The sequence below is a fragment of the Arachis hypogaea genome, chromosome 2 (genome assembly GCF_003086295.3).
Source record: "Arachis hypogaea cultivar Tifrunner chromosome 2, arahy.Tifrunner.gnm2.J5K5, whole genome shotgun sequence".
Classification (NCBI taxonomy): Eukaryota; Viridiplantae; Streptophyta; class Magnoliopsida; order Fabales; family Fabaceae; genus Arachis; species Arachis hypogaea.
Window position 1 is genome coordinate 37,332,125 of NC_092037.1, and position 6,274 is coordinate 37,338,398.

The window sequence follows — 6,274 nt, forward strand, 5'->3', positions numbered from 1 at the left end:
ACTTCTCTTTACATTCTGCAATTAAATTCATGCAATCACCCCGATCCCATTTTAATTTCAGCAATTTAGCTTCCGCTCTTTAATTCATGCAATTTTACATTCCGCAATTCTCATCTAAATCTTGATTCCGCTCAACTAGAACACACTTCTAATCCGAATTGCTCACTCAACCAATCCTTGTGGGATTCGACCTCACTCTATTATGAGTTTTTACTTGACGATAACCGGTGCACTTGCCGGAAGGAATTTTTGCCGATCGTGCAATTTCCTAAAAGCGTAGCATCAAGTTTATGCATATCAAGCTTATGGCGCTGTTGCCGGGGATTGGTTTTCAATTGACAATTCTCAAATTGGAAGTTAACTAGATTGAGCTTTTTTTTCTTGTTTTGTTAATTCAGTTCAAGTTACTTGTTGAATTTTAATTTCTGCACTCTGTTACTTCTTTCTTTCTTTATGCCTTTAAATTCAAGCAACTAACTCACTGACCCACTAACTATTTGAATTAAGTCCTCAACTGCTCTAACCATACTCTTCCATTAACCAAGAGTATTCCACTTGTTTGTTGCCTGTGCTGTGTTCTTGTATGACAAGTAGGAGAGGAGAGACAACAACTCCTCCATATACCGAACCAGAGAGGACTCTTCATAGACTTAGAAGGGAAGCAAGAGGGAAGAGAGTACTGAGAGAAGAAGAATCTGAGGACAATTTTGAGGAAGCTCTATATCTCAACATGGATAGAGAAGTTCACAACCATGAGAGGGCTGATGGAAACAATGCCATCCCTGAGAGGAGGGTTCTTGGTTCATACATAAACCCAACCTCTGGGAATTGTGGTAGCAGCATTCAGAAACCACCCATTCAGGCCAACAATTTTGAACTAAAGCCACAGCTAATATCACTGGTGGATGATCATTGTTCATTTGGTGGAAGTGCTAATGAAGATCCAAACCAACATCTCACAAAATTCTTGAGAATTTGCGACACTGTGAAGTCCAATGGAGTCCAGGAAGATGCCTATAAACTGCTCTTGTTCCCATTTTCACTTAGGGACAAGGCAGCTAAGTGGCTGGAATCATTCCCAAGGGGGAGCCTAACAACCTGGGATGAGGTGGAAAGCAAGTTTCTGGCACGTTTCTACCCCCCACAAAAGGTCAATAGGCTTCGATATGAGGTTCAGACTTTTAGACAACAAGATGGTGAAACCCTCTACGAAGCATGGGAGAGGTTCAAGGATTTGACAAGGAAATGCCCACCCGACATGTTCCATGACTGGGTGCAATTGCATATTTTCTATGATGGACTTTCTTATGAATCAAGGAAGGCTGTAGACCATTCATCAGGAGGTTCATTGAACAGGAAAAAGATTGTGGAAGAAGCCATTGAAGTGATTGAGACAGTGGCTGAGAATGAGTACTACTATGCTTCAGAGAGACACAACACTAAGGGAGTCATGGAGCTGAACCATGTTGATACAATTCTAGCCCAAAACAAGGTGTTTGCCAAGCAATTAGCAGAGCTCACCAGGAATTTAAAAACAAATCAAGTGGCTGCAATACACACACAAGATCAAGAGGAAGTAAGCACTGAAGGAGGTGATTGGGAAGAGGCCAACTATGTGGGAAATCAACAAAGGCAACCATATGATCCACATTCCAACACTTACAACCCAGGTTGGAAAAACCACCCAAACTTTGGGTGGGGAAACCAGCAAACCCAACCACAAAACCACAAACCTTACAACCCCAACCAACATAACAATTCCACATACCAAAACGCCAACCAAAGATCATACCAAGCCACACAAAACACTTACTCCCAACCACCATATCATGGCCAAAATAATCAACCTGCCCAACCTAATCCGAACCAACAATTTCAAGATCAGTTAAACAGGATAGAAGGAATGCTTGCAAACATGGGTCAGGACATAAGTGAGTTGAAAAGCTTTAGGGATGATGTGAGATCTACCTTAAGGAACCATGGTGAAAAACTCAAGAGGATAGAGTCTCAAGTAGGAGAGCTATCTCAACAGGCCCCCAAGTCAACTGCAATGTTCCCTAGTGACACAGAAAAGAATCCTAAAGGGGAACAAAAGGGAGTGAGATGGGAAGAATGCAAGGCCATCACCATGTTGAAGGAAGTCTCAGAAGAAGAAGGAATCAGACCCTCAGAACAGGAGCCAGAAATCTTGAAGGAAGGTGTGGAAAAAGCTAAGCAGGAAAGTGAAACTGAGCAAGCCAAGGAACTGCAAAATGAAGGCATGCTGGAAACATACCAACCAAAAGCACCATTTCCTCAGAGGTTAGGAGGAGGTGAAAAAGGGAAAACATATTCAAGGTTTTTAGAGACATTTAAGTCTCTCCATATCAATATTCCCTTTCTTGAGATTCTCCAGCAGATGCTTACACATATCAAGTATTTGAAGGAATTGCTGAGCAAGAAAAGAGTTTTGAAGGGAGGACAAACTGTAATAATGAACAAAGAATGCAGTGCCCTCATCAAGAAGGACATAGTCTCTAAGAAAACAGACCCAGGAAGTTTTCATATCCCTGCATCATAGGGGAAACAAAAATTGACAGAGGATTCTGTGATCTAGGAGCTAGCATAAATGTGATGCCTCTGACTCTTATGAAGAGGCTACAACTGAATGAGGTGAAATCCACTGATGTAATCATACAACTGGCTGACAAAACTCAAAAGCAAGCTGAAGGGGTAGTTGAGAATGTGCTGGTGAAAGTGGGAAATTATTTCTTCCCCACAGACTTTGTCATTTTGTACATGGAGGAAAGCTACCTACACCCTATCATTCTGGGAAGGCCATTTCTAGCCACTGCTAGAGCGCTCATAGATATAGAACAAGGAGAGCTAATTTTGAGAGTACATGATGAACAGCTCATTTTCCATGTTTTTAAACCTGCATCTGAGCCTGAACTAGAACCTGAAAAGCCTAAGGATGATAGTAGCCATCTGTGTTTGGAGGAAAGCAATCCAGCAGCTGAAACTCTGAAACAGTCCTTGGAAGGCAAACAAGAATTGCTAGAGTTAAAGCCACAAGAATCAATAGAAACAGATCAGAAGAATCCTCCTGGCATAAGGGTCAATGAAGAAATCCTCAAAAGAGAGGGAAGAAGTGTAAAGAAATTGCCAAGAGGGTGGAGAAACAAGAGAATTCCCACTGAAGGTTTCTCTCCGGGAGATAAAGTAATATCAAGTCATTATCTGCCAATCCCACCTGGCCTCAAACCCATTCCTTCCCAGCTCCCTCAAGTGTTCACAATCAGGAAAGTTCTTTCTATGGAACATTTGGAAATCATGAAGGAATCAAATGGGGACGTTTTCATAGTGAGAGGAGAGGACATCAAGCACTACAATCCACCCTAACAAGGGACAACCGTCAAGCTAATGACGTTAAAGAAGCGCTTGTTGGGAGGCAACCCAACCTGAGGTAATACTCCTTTGCTGTTTCTTTTATTTGTTTCAATAAAAAGGTGAAGTAGTTTCTGTGCATTGCAAAGAATTAAGTTTGGTGTTTCTGGTGCACGAAATTGCAATCACACTTTTGCAACTCCGCACAACTAACCAGCAAGTGCACTGGGTCGTCCAAGTAATACCTTGCGTGAGCAAGGGTCGATCCCACGGAGATTGTCGGCTTGAAGCAAGCTATGGTTATCTTGTAAATCTTAGTCAGGATATCAGAAATTATCAGGATTGATTGTGAAAAAAAAAACAAGAGAACATGAAATGATTACTTGTTTTGCAGTAATGGAGAATAGGTTGAGGTTTTGGAGATGCTCCATCTTCTGAATCTCTGCTTTCCTACTGTCTTCTTCATCAAACACGCAAGGCTCCTTCCATGGCAAGCTGTATGTAGGGTTTCACCGTTGTCAATGGCTACCTCCCATCCTCTCAGTGAAAATGTTCCTATGCTCTGTCACAGCATGGCTAATCATCTGTCGGTTCTCGGTCAGGCCGGAATAGAATCCAGCAATTCTTTTGCGTCTGTCACTAACGCCCCGCCTGCTAGGAGTTTGAAGCACGTCACAGTCATTCAATCATTGAATCCTACTCAGACTACCACAGACAAGGTTTAGACCTTCCGGATTCTCTTGAATGCCGCCATCAGTTCTAGCTTATACCACGAAGATTCCGGTTAAAGAATCCAAGAGATATCTACTTAATCTAAGATAGAACGGAGGTGGTTGTCAGGCACACGTTCATAGTTGAGAATGATGATGATTGTCACGGATCATCACATTCATCCGATTTAAGAACAAGTAGTATCTTAGAATGGAAGCAAGCATGATTGAATGAGAAACAGTAGTAATTGCATTAATCCATCAAGACACAGCAGAGCTCCTCACCCCCAACCATGGGGTTTAGAGACTCATGCCGTGGAAGATACACAAAGAAAACGTGTAAAGTGTCATAAGGTACTGATACAATGTCAAAAGATCCTATTAATAGTAAACTAGTAACGTAGGGTATACAGAAATGAGTAAATGACGTAAAAATCCACTTCTGGGTCCACTTGGTGTGTGCTTGGGCTGAGCAGTGAAGCATTTTCGTGTAGAGACCTTTTCTGGAGTTAAACGCCAGCTTTTATGCCAGTTTGGGCGTTTAACTCCAAGTTTTATGCCAGTTCCAGCGTTAAACGCTGGAATTTCTGAGGCTGATTTGCCACGCCAGGTTGGGCCATCAAATCTTGGGCAAAGTATGGACTATCATATATTGCTGGAAAGCCCAGGATGTCTACTTTCCAACGCCGTTGAGAGCGCGCCAATTGGGCTTCTGTAGCTCCAGAAAATCCACTTCGAGTGCAGGGAGGTCAGAATCCAACAGCATCTGCAGTCCTTTTTGGTCTCGGAATCAGATTTTTGCTCAGGACCCTCAATTTCAGCCAGAAAATACCTGAAATCACAAAAAAACACACAAACTCATAGTAAAGTCCAGAAAAGTGAATTTTAGCTAAAAACTAATAAAAATATACTAAAAACTAACTAGATTATACTAAAAACATACTAAAAACAATGCCAAAAAGCGTATAAATTATCCGCTCATCACAACACCAAACTTAAATTGTTGCTTGTCCCCAAGCAACTGAAAATCAAAATAGGATAAAAAGAAGAGAATATACTATAGACTCCAAAATATCAAGGAAACTTAGCTCCAATTAGATGAGCGGGACTAGTAGCTTTTTGCCTCCGAACAGTTTTGGCATCTCACTCTATCCTTTGAAGTTCAGAATGATTGGCATCTATAAGACCTCAGAACTCAGATAGTTTTATTGATTCTCCTAGTTAAGCATAATGATTCTTGAACATAGCTATTGTATGAGTCTTGGCTGTGGCCCAAAGCACTCTGTCTTCCAGTATTACCACCGGATACATACATGCCACAGACACATGATTGGGTGAACCTTTTCAGATTGTGACTCAGCTTTGCTAGAGTCCCCAATTAGAGGTGTCCAGGGTTCTTAAGCACACTCTTTTTGCCTTGGATCACAACTTCATTTCTTTCTCTTTTTTTTTCCGAATTTTTTTTTTGAATCACTGCTTTTTCTTGCTTCAAGAATCAATTTGATGATTTTTCAGATCCTCAATAACAGTTCTCTTTTTCCCTCGTTCTTTCAAGAGCCAACAATTTTTAACATTCTCAAAACAGCAAATTCAAGAGACATATGCACTATTCAAGCATTCATTCGGAAAACAAAAATTATTGTCACCACATCAAACTAATTCAACTAGTTTCAAGGATAAATTTCGAAATCCTGTACTTCTTGTTCTTTTGTGATTAAAGCATTTTTCATTTAAGAGAGGTGATGGATTCATAGGACATTCATAGCTTAAAGGCATAGACACTAAGATGCTAATGATCATGTAATAAGACACAAACATAGATAAACATAAGCATAAAGATTCGAAAAATAGAAAATAAAGAACAAGGAGATTAAAGAACGGGTCCACCTTAGTGATGGCGGCTTATTCTTCCTCTTGAAGATCTTATTGAGTGCTTGAGCTCCTCAATGTCTCTTCCTTGCCTTTGTTGCTCCTCTCTCATGATTCTATGATCTTCTTTAATTTCATGGAGGAGGATAGAATGTTCTTGGTGCTCCACCCTTAGTTGTCCCATGTTGGAACTCAATTCTCCTAGGGAGGTGTTGATTTGCTCCCTATAGTTTTGTGGAGGAAAGTGCATCCCTTGAGATGAATCTCTCCACCTCCCATGGCTCGGAGGTGGAAGCTTTTGCCTTCCCCTTCCTCCTTCTGGAGGTTAC

At 41.1% G+C, this 6,274-nt stretch overlaps 1 non-coding gene across 1 annotated transcript; it reads right to left on the bottom strand.

Moving 5' to 3' along the window:
• Positions 1 to 1,156: 1,156 nt before the first annotated feature.
• Positions 1,157 to 1,260, bottom strand: LOC112764525 (small nucleolar RNA R71). Its single transcript, XR_003183234.1, has one exon. It is a non-coding gene; the product is annotated as a small nucleolar RNA R71 (small nucleolar RNA).
• Between the last annotated feature and the right edge of the window lie 5,014 nt (positions 1,261 to 6,274).